This window comes from Mesoplodon mirus (genome assembly GCF_964341445.2).
Source record: "Mesoplodon mirus genome assembly, chromosome: 12".
Classification (NCBI taxonomy): Eukaryota; Metazoa; Chordata; class Mammalia; order Artiodactyla; family Ziphiidae; genus Mesoplodon; species Mesoplodon mirus.
Genome location: NC_138988.1, coordinates 89,024,170 through 89,046,945, shown reverse-complemented (window position 1 = coordinate 89,046,945; position 22,776 = coordinate 89,024,170). Strand labels below are relative to the sequence as shown.

Genomic DNA, 22,776 nt, shown 5'->3' with positions numbered 1-22,776 from the left:
AAATAAGCATCATATTGTACCTTTATTTCCCTTTGTCTGCTAAGTCCAAAATCTGGGGAAGGAGGTCACTGTATTCTGTTGACAACTAACTTGATATTAACAATTCACGTTCCATGGTCTGCTTCCTTTAAATAGTTTTATGGTAACTATTCACCTTTTTTTTTGGCCCTCTCACATACTTACTGCAACAGATATTCTTAGCTCAAGGAAATAGGGAACTCATTCATCAGGAATGTTTGATTGGGTTTTTTTCAGGAACAAAAAACTGATTTGCTTTTTTTAGTATTTTTTTCCTCTTTCAGACCTGATCCAATGTGCAAGGGAGAGAGAAAAACAAGAGTCTTGGAAAGCTGATGTGAATCACAGCAAGTTCACAGACTTAGATAGAAAATGGGAGGAATGAAAATGTAACGACTGCATGACTCATCTGTATTTTAGATGCTCTTATATATGTAATTTAGGTTTTATCCAAAGCATTAGCTATCGTGAAGATGTGGGGACACTGAGTAATCTCATTGGGCAAATAAGGAAGCAGGCTCAGAGAGGCAAGTAACCTGGCTCAAAACATATTGCTAGTAAGCATCGTAGGGTTTTCCTTGTTCACTTTGTTGTATGTGGCTCAAAAAGGTGTTTTTTTGTGTAATCATATGGATTGTAGTAAAACCAGTACTATAATTGTATTTCCTTTCAAAACTTTCAACGGTTTCATGCCCTATAGGAACATAATGTTTTAGGATTAGGTTTTTATACTGTTGTCTGTGCCTTATGCTCAAAATGGCAGTGACTTTATAGCAGAGACTTGCTGAGGTAGTGCATTTTCTTGTCTTCTGGAATGTTCTACGGCAGTAATCGTGTAAAAGACAAGAACATTTGAAGATGACTGTACAGCAATAGCTCTATTATTTTTTATTTTATTTTATTTTTTTTCTTTTTTTGCGGTATGCGGGCCTCTCACTGCTGTGGCCTCCCCCGTTGCGGAGCACAGGCTCCGGATGCGCAGGCCCAGCGGCCACGGCTCACGGGCCCAGCCGCTCCGCGGCACATGGGATCCTCCCAGACCGGGGCACGAACCCGCATCCCCTGCATCGGCAGGCGGACTCTCAACCACTGCGCCACCAGGGAGGCCCAATAGCTCTATTATTGAATGCTTACTGTATGCCATGTATGCGTCTGTTTGCTTTATCTGTGTTAACTTTTCTGCTCTGCACAATGCTCCTGTGGGGAAGGCACCATTAGTTTTTCCATTTATAGGTAAAGAGGTCGAGGCACAATAGGATTCCTAACTTGCCAAGGTCCCAAAGCTAGTGTGGATTCAAATGCAAGCCCTCTGGCTCCATAGCCACCCTACAGTGTGACCTTTCGCCTGATGAGTTAGTGGCTGTGGTTCTCTGAGAGCCCTGACTTGGCCTCAGTGGACATAGGAAATAGTTTCATGTTTGTTTATTTCCAGGACTATCATATTTTTTCATTAATTATAAGTAGTGTACATTTTTTAGCATAGTTGTTGTAAAATGTAACTCCAAGCTGTAGTTAGAGGGTGGGGGAAAATTAAGTCATTTGGAACGGTGAGGAAAAGCCCCCTGGGCACCCATCTGGAGTTATAGTGGGATCTCGGCATCCTGAAGGTTTGCAGAGAGTGGGGAGATTTTGTGTCTTTGCTCATAAGTGTCCCTGCGTCAGTTTGGTCTTAAGCCTGAACCACTCAATGATGGAAAAACAAATCTTGGGAAAGATAAAAAGGTAGAACTAAAGGGAAAACTACATAGGTTTCAAAGGACTAGAGTTTCACAGCTGTAATTTGTAATGTCCACTATCCTTGTTATATTTTACATGAGATTATTTATCTTTCTCTGTTTGGGAATATATTTTCCGTTCTATTTTAAAATACCCTGTCTTTAGAATTCTTTTAATTGTAATGACTGGAGGGTGGAAATAGGTGAACTAGGTTCTTTTTATTCCAGCCTTTTTTAGTCTTTGGGAGAATTACATGTTTCTTTGTTCACTGGTATACTTATTCAGCAGATGTTTATTGAACACCTGCTGTATTCCAGACCCTCTACTAGCTTCTGGGGATAAAAGATAAAGTGCTCAATCTGTCCCCAAGGCATTTGGATTCTGGTGGGAGAAGTTGTCCTGTACTCAGCAGTCATCATGCAGACAAAGAAGTACTATGTTCTGTTAGTTCCCCGATGGTGATCAGCAGACATCTGAGCCAAAGCTATGAACAGTGTTAGGACTGGGTAGGCGAAGGTGGGCACGGTGGGTGTTGGAGGCTGGAGTGCTCAAAAGCCTGGAGCAGTGAAAGGACAGAAATCAGCATAATCATCTCACAGCGAGAAAACTGAGCATTGTAACCAGCTCAGTTTACCTGTGAAGGAAATGCCACCTGCACTCAGGATTCTGGGACCTCCCCAGCCAGTCTTTATTCATTGGGTAAAATTGGGCTGCTTCTCTTTTCCTGCTTTTTTTTTTTTTTTTTTTTTACTTTTTCTGTTTAGCTCGATGGGTTTGAATGACATGTAGGTGTTTGCCACATCAGGCTTTAATCCTACTGAGGGAGTAGGGGAAAAAAAACAAGCTGCCTCTATCACACAATGGAATGTAAGGTTTTCTGCCATTTGTTTCTATGTTTTCTTCCTGTTTTTCTCAGGAAGTTCTATTTTTCTGCTATGCCATTAGAATGTCTTTTTCATCAGAAGTGTCTGTATCCCTGCTTTTCTCAGCTTTTTTTTTGTGTGTGTGAGCAATCCTGGATAAGCATGGCATGGTGATGGGGAGACTTCCTCTGTTGAGTACCTTAGATTTGCTGATTTGGGGTTATATACTGGGACAGCAAAATGCTCTTGTTTAAATAACTTGCAATTCCTGGGAAACTCATATAACTGCCTGACATGATGTTAAATAGTTTGTGCCTATAAGAAACTTTGCAGATGGCTAAGATAAGTATGAAGGATGTTTTCTATGCTTTGACTTGCTGTCTCTTCAATTACATTATGTAAAATTCAGCAGACTTCTCCATGATCCCTAGGGAAATGAATGATTTTTCCTGCCATAAATCACAAACAGAGGAGGATTGTAATTGACAGGTACCCATCGATAGTTTATTTATATTCTCCAAGAGGACTCACAAAAAATGTAGCATCCACATATTTATTCAGAAAAAATACATTCTTAAATAAATAAAATTACCCTGACACTGGCTGCTGTACTTAAGAAACTTTAAAAATTCCAACTGCTGACTTTGCTTAGTAAACTAGCTGGGTGTCCCAACCATGATTGTGTAAGGTAAAGAAAAATAACTGTGTACATGTACACACACACACACACACACACACACAAATGTACAGTTGAATACTCTGTTCACACTGTTCCGATTCAGGGCAACTTGAAGATGATTTGGAGGTGTTATGTGACCAACTTTGCATTTATTCCAGAAAACTTCACTGGAGGAGAAAATACATTCTTGGCATGCAATAAAACCCCACATTAGGTTATATAATTCATTTTGTGATTTAAATTTTTATAATTTATTCAGTAAATCTAATAAACAACGTAGTGTTGGATAATGAGTTAGTTTTATGAGTAAAAAAAGGTACATGACTGATCTGCCATTTTACCAAATGCACCACTGAATTGTGGATTTGGATGTGGTTTGGGGGAGCCTTTCCACTCCCCCCTCCTGGTCTCCTAGCTCCTTCTACGCATTCTTCTTTCTCACCCAAATCTCCTTTGATCAAAGGGAAGCACTTTAAGGAAAGAAATCTTCAGGAGTTTCAGTATAATTACCCTTAGGATGAGAGTTCTGTTCAACATAACATCATTGGCTGATTTAGTAACAGCTTGGATTCTGCCCGGACTTGAAAATACTTCCAGTGTCCATTGCTGAATATTGCTGTTGTCTTCATGTTTTGCTTCTGGGATTGAACTAGATAGGATTTCAGTTTTTAAATGCATTCCAGTGGGTATCAGTGCATTGGCGAGTAAAATTTCCTTAATTGACCTGGTTACAGTAGAAATGATCCAGTCCCCCTGCCCCTAATTTTTCTCCTTTTTAAAAGCAGAGACGAATAACCCACTGTTGTCTCTTATCACCTTGAGAAGAGATTCTGTCAACAGTGGTTTACAAAAGCAGCTTTGGGGCCTAGACCCGGGGAGTGGCTAGGACGGCAACAAAACGAGATCCATGTTTTTCTTTTAAGCTACACATGGACAACTTCATAAATTATCAAATTCATATTCTATTCACATAAGAGGGAACATTTTGCAAAAAAAAGTCTGTTCAAATAAAATTTCCTCTGGAATATTTTCTCCTACCCTGAGGACATATGCCTTTCCCCATTCCATTTTCCCTGCTCCCAGTACCTTGTGTATGGTGAGCATTCAGTAGTCAGTGAATGAATTCCTTTGTCACTGTGTCTCTATGATGTCGAGTGGACGGAAGTCTGCACCCGAACAATAGCTCCTGGATGGTCTGCTCTGGGGAGGCCCGGGCTCCACTTCAAAAGCGATTTCCCCATCCTGGCAGGGCAGAACACGTTCTCCTGGGGCTGGGAAGTCATAGCTCTCTCCCTGTTAAACACTACACCTCCCTTTTGCTTTTTTTCCTTCCCAGGAGCTGTGGAATCCAAGTGTGGCTGCCAAGAGGAATCCAGAAAAGCCAAAGAGCGCGAGCATGTCAGACCTTCCTGTAGCCACACACACACGTCAAACCCCAGGGAAGTGATTGAGGATCGGCGGGAAGAAGATCCAACCAGGTGAGCAAGCGCATCAGTCTGAGGGCTAAAAGCAACAGGAAAGGATCCTTGGCAGTTCTGTTTATTTGGCAAGATGGGGATATGACCTGAGCTTACACCAGATTACCCCAGAGCGAATTAATTTTTACTAAGCGCTATAAATATTAGGATGACTCCGCTGAGCTCTTGGGCTGAGGACAGATGAATACATCAAAGATGATGAATTTGTTTCCAGGTGTGATTGGGGGATTGCTTCTCTTCTTTCAGAAAAGGGTTAAATCCCAACTGGTTTCCACCTTCAGGGGAGGTTCTTTTGTTCCAAGCCAGGAGGGGAGCTTTTGGTTTGGGTCTTGAGTTCGGTTTTGAGTCTTCTGGTTTGGGTATGTATGGGTGTGGGTGTGTGTATGTGTGTTTCCACAAGAGGTGGCCAAGACTGATTTTCCTCTTTATAAATATAAATCTCACTTTTTTTTTTTTGCTATGTTTGGGTCCTTATGTTTTGAAGCTACCTTCTCGGTGAATTCAGTTTGACAATTGATTACTAAAATGTTAAAAAGTAAATAAAAACAGCAATCACTGGCTGGAGGCTTATGCAGAATTTGGTGCTCTTTACCAGGGTTCCCTTGTGACTCTAAAGTAGTTTTAAATTTCTGCCCCTTGCCTGCCTTTTCATTTATGTTAAATGTTACTATTATGTGGAGAGGAGGGATTTTAATGATAGCAAGATGTCATTTAGAAGCTCCTGCTCTACTGCTCCTATATATATGTATATATATAATATCAACAGGGGAGTTGAATCCCTGAAACAGCTCTCAGGCAGAGATATTCATGTTCACACTATTGCCATTTGGAGCTGGATAATTCTGTATTGTAGGGTTTTCGCCTGTGTATTGTAAAATTCAGTGGCGCCCCTGGCCTCTACCCACTAACTGCCATTCCCCCAGTATTGCAACCGGAAAAGTACCGCGGAAGGCAGAATTGCTCCTGGTTGGGAACCACACTGCTCTAGGGATACATTTTTACTAAGGCAAAGAAGGTAAAGAACATATTGAAGATGGAGAATGTAGAGCTATTGTTTTTGCTTTTTAACTATATTGATATTACCTGTGTAGTTCTAAAGAAAGTACATCTTTAGCAGATAAGGTCTGCCAGTAAAATTCCTACCTCACCACCAGTTGTCTGTCCATTGCTGACTGGAATTTGGTTTAGATGAATACAACAGTTGCAACTCACTTAGAACAAGTATTGATTCTTATGTTCTCATTATCAACTAAAGAACTTCTGGGTATTCATATACCATGCAGTACTTCCTTTGAAGGGGACACCCTGGTCCCTGGGTGCTTTCGTGGCGCTAGCCTAGTGGTTGGTGAACAAGATTCAAATGAGGCTCGCATGAAACTTTAACTGAATGTGTGAACTGAAGGAAGAAACACGCCCGCTCTACACTAATTCAGTTTTAGGAATGGGAGGTCAGATACACGATTTAAAGACAGGTTGCACTGAGTTCACCGTCTTCTACAGTACTGAAATTGTCCAGGATATGGCATCCTTCCCATATAGGATGGTAATTCATTTGCTCTGTTCTCAGTCTCCTTCCAAACTCACTTCTCCCTCTAGTAGTAGAATGTTTGGGCTGCCAGACAAGTAGAGTCCTGTCTCCACTGTGATTATTTAACGTTAAATGTCCTGCTGTCTTTATTTCAGAAAAATTTTTTCCTCTTTAGTCTCTCTTCACGTGAACATACATGTTTGCCAGGCACGTTCTTGCTTTTCCTTTTTCTCTCATTTTCCATCCCTCCTGCCCTTGTTTTCTTCCCTTTTCTCTGACTATAGGAACTGTCAGGTGGCCTGGCTGGCATCATCTTACCTTTTTTTTGAACTGTGTTACCCAGAGACCTCCATTTATTATGCCTCAGGCTCACTCTGTCCTTAATGCTGTATCTCTCTGAGGGATAGTTAATGATCTTCGCAGCAAATGAAGGTGAACTGTAGCTACATTATTGTGATAATACAGCCAACTGTATGGAACAGATTGGGCTGAGCTTTGAACAGCTGGGGCTGGCAGAGTGAGTCTTGACTCCTCTCGGAAGAGTTCCAGAACTGCCAGATCATCAAACTTGAAGGGGAAAGAGGGACGAGAAAGGTTATAGGGAGAGTGGTTCCTGCAGGTGCTTTTTTGCCTTTGTGATCTACTTTTTGTAGGTGCTGTTTGAAATGTTCACTGGTTTGTAGATCTGGCGAAGCCCAGCCTAGTTGAACCCAGGGGCTGCCGTCACTGCTCTTGGGCTTGCCTGCCTAGTGGCTGGGATGGTATTTCCTTGTTCATTTGCAGGTATGGAACATGAGAGAGATAGATGCTTCTGTTAGAGCTTGTTCCTCTCTTCAGTCCAGTGAAACCTTTGTAGTTTTAAGGGGGAGTTTTGATGTGCAGAGTGTACAGAACCCTAGTATAAATTCATAAAGGCTCTGTTGGAACTTTTGGACTTAGACTGTTGTGTGGCTTCCTGATGGATATAATAAATGGGCATCAGTGTGGGGTACGGCAGATGTTATAAATTGGTGGCCCATGGAGCCAGATCCAGCCCTCAAATATGTTATTTGCCCATACAAGGGTGTGTGTGTGTGTGTTTAAAGAACTAGCTGCCAGTGGTTTTTTGTTTGTTTGTTTGTTTTTAATTACATAAAAATCTGGTTAATCTTGCCAAAGAAGCCAAAAAATCTGGCTTCCCCAGAGCTCTAGTCTCCCATGGTACATACCAGCTGAGGCCGAGTAACCACTGCCCCATACCTGTCTTCAGTAGGCAAGGCAGGGGCTTTGCAGCTCACGGGAGTCCTCACCTAACACCCTCGCATTTACTATTTGATGGGCCTCTTCAGGAGAAAATCAGGAGAGAACAGTTAGAGGCTTTGGGATGGGGAAGAATTGAGTTTGACTTTGAGCTTCATTGCCAGCTTTGTCAATTTGGTTAAGTTACTTACCTTTCTGAGTCTTAGTTTCTTCATGTATAAAGTGGAAATAAGATTCTTTACCTCATGGTTGCCAGAGAGAACATGAAGTGAGATAGGATATTCGACACTCTTAAAAAAGAGCTATGTATCGATACATGCCTAGTAGGGTGCTACACACATTAGCCAGCATTGTAATTTTCAGTTGCTATGGATCATAGGTGACGTGAGGCCAATCGTTTAGGGTCATATTGACTATGTTATAAAATTAGATAAACACATCTACTACTCAGGACAATCAGGGGACTTGTGTCTGGGCTTCCCATATTTCTGTTTTTATCTTAACAATATAGAATTTCCAGTGTCTCTAGGGGAATAATACTGCAGAAACTGAGTTCTTAGGGGTGATATTATCTAAAGAGAGAAAAATCTCATAATTTAGTTCATATTAGGTAGACCCTTGGTTTTCTTTTGACTAGGTCATGACTTTGTAATTTTGGTCTAAACTCCTGAAGTTTCTGTCTCCCCATCCCAATTACATTCAAAATCAGGTTGATGACAACCCTGAGGATTGAAGATACCCGTAATCTTCATGGAAGGAAAGGTACAGAAATGAGAGCACCATATCAATTAATATATTTTCTTAAAAGTGCGAGTTGAATTTAGTTCTTGTTAGGCTTGTAATCTATCGAAGGCAGCAATGTATCAGCATGTTCTCACAGATTCTTTAAAATTTCAAAGGATTTTTTTCCAGCATTATTGCACTCAGTTGGCATCTTTTCTCTTTAATCCCTGACCTTTGACAATTATCAGAAGGTTCCAGCACACGTCTGGCTGCCACACTAGGTGGGCTTCCTGCTTATTATATATGTAGTTAGGAAATACAGGTTTTTCCGCCTATTTTTCTACTTCCTGCAAAGATGGGTTTCCTTTAGATGTGGATATTTCACTTAAATGCATACTCCTGTCTCAAAATGGTAAGGGATACCAGTGCAGTAATTTCTTATTGTACTTTGTGAAGGTATCTGGAAAACTCCTGTGTTCTAGCGAAGAGCTTCTTAGATAGAGGAAAGGAGGGTGGCTAGAAGATGTCGAGGCAGTTGTGGGACCAGTGGGAGAAAATATATGTAAAAGGTGAAAAATGATTTGTGATTAGCTCACTTATAGAGTTCAGAATTCAAACAATGTGGTGTGTGTAAACAGTTATGTTTTCAAGGGTTGTCTTAAATCTGCCTTAGATGAGTGAAAGTCATTATTAGGCTAGAAAGTCCCTGAATAGAAGGCATCAGAGAAGAAAACATTATTTTTAGAGCCCAGCTTTTAAAAACTTCATGAATGGACATGCAGGTCTACCTCTGGACCTTGAAATGGGGCCCAAACCAGATCTGGTTCTCGGTGATTACTCAGCACCCCTTCTCCCTCCAGCCTCCATCTACTGCCGTTCAGGGAGGCGGTGCAGGGAGGGATGGAAGGAGGTGAAGAGAGGAGGAGGGAAGAGTGTGGCTGAAAGTGGGAGGATTTGGAGGATGAAGATTCTGTGCACTTTTTTTTTTTTTTTTTTTTTTTCCGTATGCGGGCCTCTCACTGTTGTGGCCTCTCCCGTTGCGGAGCACAGCCTCCGGGTATGCAGGCTCAGCGGCCATGGCTCACAGGCCCAGCCGCTCTGCGGCATGAGGGATCTTCCCGGACCGGGGCATGAACCCGTGTCCCCTGCATCGGCAGGCGGACTCTCAACCACTGCGCCACCAGGGAAGCCCTCTCTGCAGTTTTTAAACATCCTGTCCAAATCCCTGAAAGTGCCGTGGCATGTTTAAGTCTAAGGAAATAGTTGGGTTGATCCATATGAAATTGGCAGTATTTCATTTGTTCAAAAATGGCAGTTTTACATAGTTCAACCAAATACAATTACGACATTTTTGCTAGAATTGCTACAGGCCCTCCAGCTGGGTGTACGGAGTGGTTTTAAAAGCCAGAACTGTTTTGGCATCCCATTGGTGACTTTTCTTTTTTTGCATGGTTTTGCTAAAATCTACAGGTATTTTCTGGCTTGGATTTTTCTTATCAGTTTTTTTCTAAGTTATACTTATTGCCTCAAATCTCAGAAGAAACTGAAAGGACAGCACAGTGTGAGGGGGACCGAAGCCCGTGGCTCTCACCAGATTGTTTACAGCGGGACGTGCGCGACAGGCTGGGTTTGGTTGTGGGTCAAAACTGGGTTTTGACCTTAGCTGACTTCATGTTTGTTTGTTTTGTTTTGGAAATAAGACATGGATGTGAAAAGCTGAAAGGCTACCCACAGGGCACATGATTTAGTAAACCGTGTCCGCGTTAGGGTAGGTTGAACCGCGGTGAGAGTTGTGATGCTTGCTCGGTAAGGCATTGTTCTCCTCCGTGTTTGTGGGACACAATGATTCCATGAATACTGTTACAGTTTTTGGGCAAGAAACAAATTTACTTAATCAAGAAAGGATAAACGTCTCTAAGAAGAAAGCCTAGAGGTAGTGAAGTCAATGGCCCTCAGATGGAGGGGCCTGGAGGGGGTGGGGGTGTGTGTGTGTATGTATGTAAGAGTCTTGTGGTGGGGGAGGTTTGTTCTGAGTGAAAGAGACAGATGCTTCCTTCGTTGGCTTGTTTCCTGGTTTTTGCTGTTTTATTTTAAGGTTGGGTGCATTTTCGATCTGTCTGTGAGGGCGTGGTGAGCCCGCGGGCACACGCACCCGCCCCTGTAACTTGTTATTCCGTGTGTAGCATCAATGGAAGGTGCGAGGCTCCACCAACTGCTCTGAGCAGAGCCCACTTCCCTTCACCCACAGAGCCCGTGAAGCAGTTACACCAACATCAATCAAGGAAAACCCACAGGCTGAACTCACACAGTTGAAGCAGGTGCGTGAGTGAGCAGTCTCTGCCAGGCGCATGTGATTGAGGTGTACCTCGGCGTCGTGCCCACAGATGTCAGTTACGATGACTGTGTGGGACTGTGCCCACTCCTTGCAGAGCCAGGGCAAGCCTGTCGTACTTGGAGGACAGAGGAGGGGGCAGCTCCTGGCATCTCAGTAGCTGAGGTGCTCAGACTAAGGGTCTAGTATCCGTGTGTGTGTGCATACACTGGTATAGGTCAAATATATTTATACGGATGCATGCACACGCATGTGTAGATATATGTGTGTGCGTGCACACGTGCGCCAATTTAAAGCAAACTCAAGTGGGCCATGAGATAAAGAGGGAATATGAACTTCGGAGATATTCCTTAGTATCTGACAATAAGGGAAGGCTGTGGTTTACAAAAGGTGCATGTCCCATTCTAAGTTGCACCATCCTGATGCATGTTGAGCTTTAGGAAATTCCTACAAAAGTTTTGCACCATCTTTAAAAAGAAGAAACATTGAACACCAGGACTTCATTATGTGTTGTACCTTATAAATAGTTATTAGTTCCCCAAAGCTGCTTGAACACGTTACTGAGATGCTTCAAAATGTTATGCATATTATTTATATTCAAATATGTGGACAATCACCCTCTCTTTAAGCAATGTTCAGCAAAACAGGACACATTGTTTTTTTAAACTACCAAAACTGGCTAAGTTTGAGAATAATGATAAAATCCAGTGTCACTACAGGTTTGGGAAAACCCCACAATATTGGTGGGGAAATTTTGTAAAAAAAAAACATTTATCTATTTATTTAGGTTGCACAGGGTCTTAGTTGTGGCATGCAGACTCTTAGTTGGAGCACGCAGGATCTAGTTTCCCAACCAGGGATCGAACCCAGGCCCCTGGCATTGGCAGAGCAGAGTCTTAACCACAGGACCACCAGGGAAGTCTCCTATTGGGGGGAAAATTTTTATATGCTATCTGGAGATTATTTTGCAATATATAAAATCAAAAGTCACCAAATGTGTGTATTCATAGTTCTGGCAGTACAGCTTCTAGGGAGAGTTGTCCTAAGAGTATAATCGAATGTGTGTAAAAAGATTTTACTACGAGACTACTTTACCACAAACTTATTTTTGATGTATCTTGTTATAAATATCTGAACAGTATTAGGGTGTCAAATAAATTATAGTAGACATGTACAGTAAAATACCAAATGAGCCATTTAAACAATGTTGTAGATTTTTCTGTGATCTTACTTAAAAAAAAAATACCTTGTTTGCATGCATACATGAATGGGTAGGCATTGTAATAGTTTGGGAGATTATACATAAACTTAAAAGTTATTATCTGTAGGTGATTTGAGAATAATTAAATGTCTTTATTTTGCTTATCTGTTTACTAATATTCATATGTAATCACCTACATGTTAAGTGTACAGCAGAGGGCAGTCATGGAAACAGTATTTTAAGCCTAAAAGCTACCTAGAAATATTTGTGGAGACCAAGAAGGGAAAGAGCTTTTTTTCCCCCCTAGATGACTGTTTAGCAGATGTTAAAGACTGCTGATTGATTAATTCAATTATATGGGTGTGCCAGGTACTGTACAAGGCTCTGTCATGTTGCTCTGTGCTTCTCACATGGCAAATGGCTTAATCTTTGATAAACTGATTAGTGTGGCTTTAGTAACAGAGTCAATAATACCAATTCGAAAATTCTCATATGGACATGTAAACATCAAGACTAAACAGTGACCTTTGGCTTCATGTTTTGACGTATGTTTTATCTGCTCTAGACTGTCTCACATGGTTAGGCTTTTCCTACCGTGTGGATGGTCGGCAACCTCCAATGTCTGGGGAGCCAAAAGCAGATAGGAAAATCATTGGGAAAACTTGACACCATTTATGAAAACCTTAAAGAACACTAAAAAGCTTATTGGCAACTGCTTTGAAAAATCTGACTTCTCCTTATTTTGTAGGTTTTTGGCTTTGAAACTCAATCTCGTTTTCATGTTCAGCAGGTGTCCTCTGGGGAGTTAGGACAGGGTTTGAAGGGTGGGAGATTAGTGTGATGAATTTGGTGTCCGTGCATCTGGAATGTTGAGACCTTGGAGGATGTAAGTAGGAGGTTTAGATTAGGGATGTCTGCCTGGAAGAGGATCAGGATTCGGGCAGACTTGTAGAGACTCATGTAGAGGTTTTAAATGCTTCTTTGAGCCACCGAGAGTCTACCCAAAAGGCAGGCTGCTTCTGATCCCAGTTTCTTTCTCACTGTCGTGGTCCTAGAAGTGTAACCTTCCTCTTGCCTCTCAACACTTTGGCCTCTTGGACAAGTATGAGAGTAGAAATTTAAGAATTCCAGACTGAATTACCCAGGGCTCCCAGAATGAAAAAGAGTTTTCATGAGTTCAACTATAAAAATAGCAAAGATTCTTGAAGAAGGGTTTGTTTTGGATGAGTACCAAGTACCAATTTGCCAAGTTGCTGTGTGTGTGTGTGTGTGTGTGTGCGCGCGTGTGTGTCTGAGGGAATGTTTATGGCTTCTTGAACTTGGTTCATTTCTTTCCCGTTGGTGAAGGGAAGAAATTAAAGTTTGGATTTTGTTCTATTTCCATTGTCCAGTGAATCAGGAGAGTTGGGCCCATTTGTTACTCTACTGCTGTGGGAAAATTTGTCATGATCACTTCCGCTTTTTTCTCTCTATCCTTCTCTTATTAAAACAGATCTGATGTCCTTAACTAATTGCCTTGGGGATAGTTTGAAGTATAAAGTGTGAGGGTGGTTTGAGCTATCCTTGAGACAAGCCCAGAGAGATAAAAATCAATAATTTAAGGAATCACTTGCTTTAAAACAAACAAACAAACTTGTAAATAGAACAAGACTGTACAAATCCTGTCTTTAGGCAGGCTAATCTAATCACACACAGAAGGCAGCCTGTTTTCTTACTTGCTGGACCACTTCCACTACATATTCTCACAGGGAACAATATACTAAGTACAGTGTTTAGAAATATTTGTTGAATCCTACTGTCTGATTTTGGCAAATCCCAAGGAAAAAAAAGAATATGTCTTGGACTGCTTGAACCTTCCTGGAAGGATGTAGGAGTTTTCCCAGCGAGGCTGGCTTCACATTGTGGGAAACACTGGTTTGGTAGATAACACTGTTAGAATTTATATTCAGAGGGCAATTTAGTTCTCTTTAGGTTTTTGGAGCAGCCACAGCTGATCTTATATCTCTCAGGATCTCAAAAATACCCAAAGTGTATGCTAATCTTTCCTTATGTTGATGTTGTCATTTCCTTTTGAAGGGCACTCTTGCCTCTAACCCCCTCATCCTGTTTCAGCAGCAAGCTGAGCTCACGAACACTGAAATATACAGTATCAGAAGAGAAGACATGGGTGATAACAAGTGAGAGTGGGTGAAAGATAGGGCATTATAGGGTGAAATATCCATTGGCTAATGCTTTTTTCTATTATGGAATGTTGGAGCATCAAGATTAAAATTCCTAGAGGAAAACAAAGGCAGAACACTCTTTGACATAAATTGCAGCAATATTTTTTTGGATCCGTCTCTTAAAGCAAAGCAAATAAAAGAGAGAATAAACAAATGGGATCTAATTAAACTTACAGGCTTTTGCACAGCAAAGGAAACCATTGACAAAACAGAAAGATGACCTATTGAAGAGGAGAAAAATTTGCAAATGATCTGACTGATAAGGGCTTAATAGCCAACATATATAAACAGCTCATATAACTCAACATCAAAAAAACCCAAACAACCGGATTAAAAAATGGGCAGAGGGACTGAATAGACATTTTTTCCGAAGAGGAAATGCAGATGGCCAACAGGCACATGAAAAGATAACTCAGTCGCTAACCATCAGGGAAATGCAAATCAAAATCACAAAGAGATATCCTCTCACACCTGTCAGAATGGCTGTCATCAAAAAGAGCACAAATAACAAATGTTGATGAGGATGTGGAGACAAGGGAACCCTCATACACTGTTGGTGGAAATGTAAATTGGTGCAACCCTTGTGGAAAACAGTACAGAGGTTTCTCAAAAAACTAAAAATAGAACTATTGTATGACCCAGAAGTTCCACTCCTGGGTACATATCCGAAAAAACAAAAAGCTGATTTGTAAAGATATATGCACCCCAATGCTTATAGCAGCATTATTTACCATTGCCAAGGTATGGAAGCGACCTAAGCATCCATGGACAGATGAATGGATAAAGAGGATGTGGTATATATACAGTGGAATACTACTCAGCCATAAAAAGAGAATGAACTTTTGCCGTTTGCAGCAACATGTATGGACTTTGAAGGCACTATTCTCTGAAATTAGAGAAAGGTAAATACTGTATGCTCTCCCTTGTATGTGGAATCTAAAAAATTACACAAACTAGTGAAAGTAACGTAAAAGAAGCAGACTCGCAGATATAGAGAGCAAACTAGTGGTTACCAGTGGGGCGAGGGGAGAGGGGGGCAGTATAGGTGTAGGGGATTAAGAAATACGAACTATTGGGCCTCCCTGGTGGCGCAGTGGTTGAGAGTCCGCCTGCCGATGCAAGGGATACGGGTTCGTGCCCCGGTCTGGGAGGATCCCATATGCCGCGGAGCGGCTGGGCCCGTGAGCCATGGCCGCTGGGCCTGCGCGTCCGGAGCCTGTGCTCCGCGGCGGGAGAGGCCACAACAGTGAGAGGCCCGCATACCGCAAAAAGAAAAAAAAAAAAAAAAAAAAGAAATACAAACTATTACGTGTAAAATAAGATACAAGGGAGCGGGCCCTGCAGGCCTCGGGCGCCTGCGCACTGGCCTGGCCGCTCAGGCAGGCGGGCGGAACTCCCGTGCTATCTAGCCCTTCGCCTCCCCTCGCCTGATGTCTTCCCCAGGCATGGGGGCGTCCTGGTGGTAACGACTGGCGACCCAGGTGCTGTCCAGGAGGAGGGAGCCGCAGCCACACCTCCGCGCCTGCGTTCCCCCTCTTCCTGCAGTGGGTGAGGAGGGCGCGCCGCTTTGGCCCAAGACGGGGGCTGCCGGCTGCTGGGTTGCCGGGCCCCCTGAGCTGGAGGCCGAGTGTAGCCTGGGTGGCTGCAGGGGCCGCGAAGAGGACCAGGAGTTGGGAGAGGAGGGCGACGAGCTGGAGGAGGCACGGAGGAGGCACGTATTAAAAAACAGACATAAGGGCTTCCCTGGTGGCGCAGTGGTTGGGAGTCCGCCTGCCGATGCAGGGGACACGGGTTCGTGCCCCGGTCTGGGAGGATCCCACGTGCCGCAGAGCGGCTGGGCCCGTGAGCCATGGCCGCTGAGCCTGCGTGTCTGGAGCCTGTGCTCCGCAGCGGGAGAGGCCGCAGCAGTGAGAGGCCCGCGTACCGCAAAAAAAAACAAAAAGAAAAAACAGACATAAGCTACAAGGGTATATTATACAACATGGGGAATATAGCCAGTACTTGACAATAACTATGAACAGAGTATATAACCTTTAAAAATGGTGAATCACTGTATTGTACACCTGTAACTTATACTGTATAGCAAGTATACTTCAATAGAAGAAGAAGGAAAAAAAGATTTGGCAAAATCTTAAGGTAATTTTGCTTAAATGTGGTCATCACATAGCACTGACAGAGTAATTGAAATTTGTGATGGTGATGAAAATGAAAATCAAATATTTAGAAAGTAATGTTATGGCCCCTTTATTTAAAAAGGTGTAGTACAATGAGGAATGTAGGTGAAATAAATTCATTTAGTTTGCTTCTCAGCATGTATCTGGCATAAAATCGTTTTAATGGATCTTATGTAAGGGCTTATGTTGCAAGGGCTTATCCACTGGTGCTGAAGTGTGAGTAGACATATCTAAGTTCTCCTGCTTTTTAGCTTGTAAGTTTGGGAAGCTATTTAAGCTATAGTATCTCATCTCTAGAAGGGAGATAAGAGCATCAACCTCAGAGGGTTTTTAAAATAAACTTTATTTTAGAATAGTTTTAGATAAACAGAAAAGTTGCAAAGATAGGAAGAGGGTATTCATATCCTCTTTACCTAGTTTCCCTTATTGTTACCATGTTACTTTACTGTGGTATGTTTGTCAAAACTAAGGAACCAACACTGGTACTTTATTATTAACTAAAGACAGTTTATTTGGACTTCACTAGTTTTCCCCTGATGTTTTTTCTCTGTTCCAGGATCTTGTCCTGGATACCACATTACATTTGCTCATCATGTCTGCTTAGGCTCCTCTGGTCTATGACAGTTTCTCAGACATGTTTTTGATGACCTTGACAGTTTTGAGGAGTGCAGGTCAGTATGTGGTAGAATGTCCCTCATTTGGAATTTGTCCAATGTTTTTTCACGATTAGGCTGGGCATGGGTTTTTGAGAGAGACTACAGAGGTGAATCATTATTCTCAACACATCAAATCAAGGGTATATACTATGAACACGGCTTATCACTGTAGAGCTTGACCTTGATCACCTGGCTGAGATCATGTTTGCCAGGTTTCTCCATTGTAAAGTTACTCTTTTTTTGCCTTTTCCCTATTGCATTTCTTAGAAGCAAATCCCTAGGCACAGGTCATAGCGTTGTTTTAAGGTTTAAATGAGATGATAAAGCTCTTAGCACAGAGCCTGGTGCTTAGAAAACCCTCATGAAATGTCACTTGTGACTGTCGTCGTTGCTTTTGCGCTAGTAATCCCCTTCAGTACTTAAAAGCCAGTAGTCTTTAGAGTGTCTTCCTCATAGTTATACCATTCTCAGTCATGTACTGATGTTGATCCAAAAAATAAAAATGAGGAAGAGTGCTCACAAACTTTTCAAGTGAGATGGCTGTACTCAGAGGCACTCTAGGATGGGGGTGTATGAAGTCACTCAAGCTTTACTGCTGAACAGCTGTGCTAAACTGGGATCATCAGCATCTGGTCCTGTTTCAAGGGGTGGTGTCAGTCATCAAGGATGAGCATGGAGATAGAGGGTGGCTGGGGGTGAGGGTGCCTGGCAAATCTTGAGCATGAGAGGGAGAAGGAAAGTAATTCAGGAGCTGAGCCTACATTATGACGAGACCCTCCCCCCACTCCCCATGGTCAATTTTTCAGGTAGAATTCTGAGTTCTTAGAAAAAAAAAAACTGTCTTCAGCACTTCTCTATAAAATGAGGGCCTTGTTCTGTGACCTGAGATGCTTCAAAGCCCTTGCAGTTGTTGCTAGAGTATTCGCTGAGCCTGGATAATAGAGCCTGGAGTCCTGTGTAACCACGTCTATTGGAATAAATAAGAACGGCTGGTCTCTTGTACAGATAGTGTTTGGCATGAATTTTTTATTTAAGTCTCTCCATGTATCTAGTAAACAGTAAGCAGTAGTCTAACATTACTAAAAGCCTCCCAAGTCTCCTTCCAATAAATTTCCTTCACTCCTCCCCATTTAGAAGTTCAGGGTGTAGGGCAGGGTTAATGTACCAGAGAAGGAATGCTAGGAAAGTATTTCTGAGCTAGAGAAAATAAAGTTCCTCTTCTATGTATTCTTTCCCATTTGACCTTCAGCTTCTCTCTTAGATAACATATTTTTTGGACTGTTTCTTGGGAAAGCAAGATTTATGCAGACATTCTTTTACTGGTTTGTATGTACTAAGTGAAGAGAGACATATTTGTATTAAAATGGAGTTCTCTGTCCCTGAGTGCTTCATGGGGAGAAAATTTACATCTGCTTTAAGGGTAGATGAGTGAACTATTTGTTTGGTCTTCTTTAAATGACTAGCAAGGAAATTCTTTCCATTTATCTTTGTGAATTTCTGTCTTAACATGCCTACTTGAGACTGAGCCACCCCTTTCCTGTCCTACAGAGAACCCAGGAAGCACTTGAAGGACATACATGGCATCATTCACTTATTCTGTTCTCTTTGTTATTAACAGCGGAAAGAAAATTTTAATTTAATCTGCCAGATTAACTTCGGGGTCCAAAGGAGTGAAAACTATGATGATACATTGTTTAGTCTCGCTCTTCTTTTTTCCAAGCAAACAGTGAGTTCCCTGACCTGGGGGCTGGGAATATAAGTAAAAATAAGATGGGATCTACCTCAAGTATCAAGTGATAACCTTGGTGGGCTCCAGGAGATTTTATTATTCTTTTAAGCCTTTGTAGGGCTCCTGTGGTCCTCACGGATGCTCACAAATGTGTCAGTGGCCCTCTTTGGGGGCATTTAGTACAGTTGCACTTTCTGGCCTCTTTTGAGGTTAGGCATGACCATGTGACTGGCTTTTGCCCAGGAAATGTGAGCAGAGGTTGCATCTGTGACTTCCCAGACAAAGCTGAAGAGTCACCGTGGGATTTGCTTTCATCCCCTTCCACCTACCTTCGTGGGAACCTGCACAGTCCGGTCTCGGAGGGGCCGTGATGGAAAGACCCTCTGACCTAGGTTGGACGTACAGTGTGAGCAAGAAGTGTGCTTAGGTTATTACACGTCAGTAGGATTTGGGGTGGGGTGTTCCTTCAGTACTGTCAGCCTGTCCTGACTAATGCAGTCAGTGTTATTATCTCTTTAGAGTCGCAGGAATTAAGGCCTAGATGTTTGAGCTGTGGAGGGGATGTTCACAGTTGTGATGGTGGTAGCGGTAGGAAATCTGTACACACAGTAGTTACTGTCACACAGGAACTGGGCTGCCAGTGTATGCTCTCAGAGGTGTGACCTACATTTCCGTATAGTTGTTACCTTTCTTCAAGGAGATTACATCCCTTCTGACCCTGCATGCGTTCTTCTCAACAAATATCTTTACATAATGGAGAATAATTCCAGAGAAGGAAAAATCAAAGTGTATATTTAAAGACACACACACACACACACACGCACGCACGCACATTATCTTACCCTCCCAAGAGTCATATGGGAGGTTTTAATGCCAAACTACTGGTTGAGTGCCAAGAAGAATTTATTGGGTGGACATAATGCTTAATTTATATTTAGGGAATTTCCACTGCTAAGTCACAGAGCTTATAAAATTTAAAAAGAGGAGGAGGAGGGGGTGGAGAAGGGAAAAAAGGGCCCAGGGATATGGCTGACAATATTCCTTTTAATTTAAAGCCACCTGAAGGCTTTAGTTGAATAATAAATTCCCATATGGTTTCCGTTCTTTCAATGTTAGAAACTCAGAAATGCAGTCTACTTTTAGCCTTGGCTTCTGCTTGCCTCTTTGTCAGGGTGAGAATGCTTCCCGTCTGCCTGCTGGTAGGAAGTGTAAGCCAAGCCCACTTCTCATGGGGATAGTTCCCAGGCTGTACTTTCTACTGGGCAGGTTGGCTTTTCTGGCGGGAGGACCCACTCCTACAGGGAGCTCCTTTTTTTTTTTTTTTTTTTAAACATCGTTATTGGAGTATAATTGCTTTACAGTGGTGTTAGTTTCTGCTTTATAACAAAGTGAATCAGCTATACGTATACATATATCCCCATATCCCCTCTTTCTTGCATCTCCCAGCCTCCCTATCCCACCCCTCTATGTGGTCACAAAGCACCGAGCTGATCTCCCTGTGCCGTGCTGCTGCTTCCCACTAGCTAGCTATTTGGTATTTGGTAGTGTCTATATGAGGACATGGGGAATGGGAAGCTGGGACGAAGTGAGAGAGTGGCAAGGACTTATATACACTCCGGGGAGCTCTTGACTCCTGGAGGGGCAGAGGCAGCCAGTGCGACCATTCGAGATGACTTCAGGCCTCATTAGTCACAGAGCCTCTTTACAGGCGCTTTCTCAGCTCCCTGTTGTGCTTCCCAACCGTACAGTTCTGTTCACAATCAACTTTTCCCCTGAAGGAAAAACCCATCCTCCATTTGGGCTTTGTTGTTTTCCCTGATGTTTTTTTGGTAACCATCAGAGTCTTTAGAACGGCAAATACTCAGTAAAGCCTGAAACTTAAGTAGAGAGTTATTTTCAGTTACTTGTGCTTTCGTTACTAAAAATTTCCTCTTTTCCTGATCGTGTGTAAGTTTACTTTCCTCATGTGTCAGTGAGTTCACGATACACCCAGGGAGTCTACAGAAAACCTTTTGAGAAAGAGTTTTTAGAGTATGATGATTGCTCTAAGCCTGCCTCCCTTTTTTCTCTTAATTTTGTTTTCAGTCTTAATGCAAAAGCTACTTCACATCAAATGTTAATGAAAAAACACCCAGTGTTCTTTTGAGAGAAACCTAGAAGGAAGATATATATATATATGTGTGTGTATATGTACACATTTATATTTAAATTTGGATCTGAAGTGCTTCAATTTTTCAAATAGATTGACTTAAGGTAGCTAAAGACTAGAAATCCATTATAAGCATGTACTCTTGGTTGTGTAAACCATTCTGGGCTGAATTTGTGAAATTCTACACTAATATCATTAAAATGCCAGGAGATAACTTTGTTGTGGCTCAAAAGAAGCCATCTAGAAATTAGGAGCTAGGATCTTGGTCCTGCTTCATTGTGCTCGTGTCACTATTTAACTTCTATTACTGTTTATCCATTTAAAAGTTAGATTAATGGTGCTCACCTTTCCAGTCTTCATGGAGTTGCAAAACGATTTCTTCACACAAGGGCAGTCGAAATGATATGTATAAAGTGGCCTGAGTCTTTGGAAGAAGAGTCCTACAAATATATAGGTAGATGGAAGTAGAAGAAGACTACTGTATATGGGAGAACAAATGAAGTTGAAAGGAAATGGGGTTACCACCTCTCTCAGCTGACCAGACAGTACTAAGTGAAAACTGTTCTGTTTCCACCAAAGGCAGCATTTTGAAGAGGACCCTCTGGCAGGGTCATTGCGTTAGTATCCTATTAACCTGAAATGAGAAAGTACATTTTGAGTACAGAGGCACTCAAGATGAGCTCATGTCAAATTGGGCCTTCATGATCCTCAGAAATCACTTGTGGGATATACTATTAGGATGAAAATGGTATTATCTGGCTTGTAAATTAAATGCCACAGTTTGTCTCCTGCATAGTGTGTCCTCAAGTGGTATTTCATGTGTTTCTAAAAATGCCTTGTAGAAACTAGACTAACATACAGCTTGTTTTTTCTTTTTGCTTGATTTGTAATTGTCAATTGCTAATATAGTGATTTGAATCAAATGTAAAACAGAAAGAAAATCAAGCACAGTCCCAACACCACTTTCATTTAACCCATCTCCTCCATGTCCTATAATTTTCCTCAATACAATGTTTCATATGTGTGTATCACTTTAAAAAAAAAACACCTCTACTTCTGGTTTACTTGGATAACTTTACAGTAGCATATTTAAAGATCTGTTTCGTGAGATGAAGATATGGGCACCTTATCCTTTACCCTAGCTCTACCCTTCTACTTTCCAACGCGTATAAACTGTACATTTATTTTCACATTGCTAAAGTTAACAATCCTATTCTGTAAATTTTACGAAGTCTCTCATGTTGCATATTCGGATTGATACTTAAAAAAAACCCTGAAAACCAATCATCAGTGTTTATATCTACGTATGCAAATAATGTCCACTACAGGACCAAGTAAGATGCTCTGATTACATTTTTTTCCAGTTTCATGATCCCTGTGCCTCTCTGTGAGAGGGGTCAAAGGAAGACTCCTTATTTAATTGTATCAATTCATTGAAACCATACAACATTGTTTGCTTCAAATGTGGCCTCTAACCTTCTTATACAACTTGTTAACCCTGAAGTGTTTGATCTCTATATTTTCTGGGAGAAGAAATAGAAGCCTTTAAAAAAAATTGGATTTTCTTTCTAGATTCAATGTTGTTTTCTCTCATTAAACTTTTGGCATCTCTTTTAAGCTTGATTTTCAGATTTTGTAGTGATGTTCAGGTCTTATTAATTCTGAGTGGTACTTGGAGTAATCTGGAAACTACATCTCCCATTGGCCCTGGGCCATTTTCTCTTATTATTTTGATGTGTTTTCCTTAGGCTTTCTCTGCTGTTTCTTAACAATTTCTGTCAGTCAGATGTTGGATTCCCTTACATCCCTCTACGTCTTATCTTTCCTTCACATTTTCCATCTTTCTGTCTTTGTCCTTAATGTTGTGGGAGATTTTGACTCTATCTCTTAACCCTTTCCTTAGTGGTTTTTAGCCATCAAATTTAATTTCTAAGAGCTCATCAAATTTTTAACTTCTGGGCTTCCCTGGTGGCACAGTGGTTGAGAGTCCGCCTGCTGATGCAGGGGACGCGGTTTTGCGCCCCGGTCCGAGAAGATCCCACATGCCTCGGAGCGGCTGGGCCTGTGAG

General features: G+C 41.9%; 1 long non-coding RNA gene across 1 annotated transcript in view; it reads left to right on the top strand.

Moving 5' to 3' along the window:
* LOC309813791 overlaps positions 1–22,776 on the top strand; it is a 527,028-nt gene that overhangs the window by 255,583 nt on the left and 248,669 nt on the right. The window contains exon 3 of the long non-coding RNA XR_014295544.1: positions 4,613–4,754. This is a non-coding gene — a long non-coding RNA (uncharacterized lncRNA). The remainder of the gene's footprint in view (positions 1–4,612; positions 4,755–22,776) is intronic.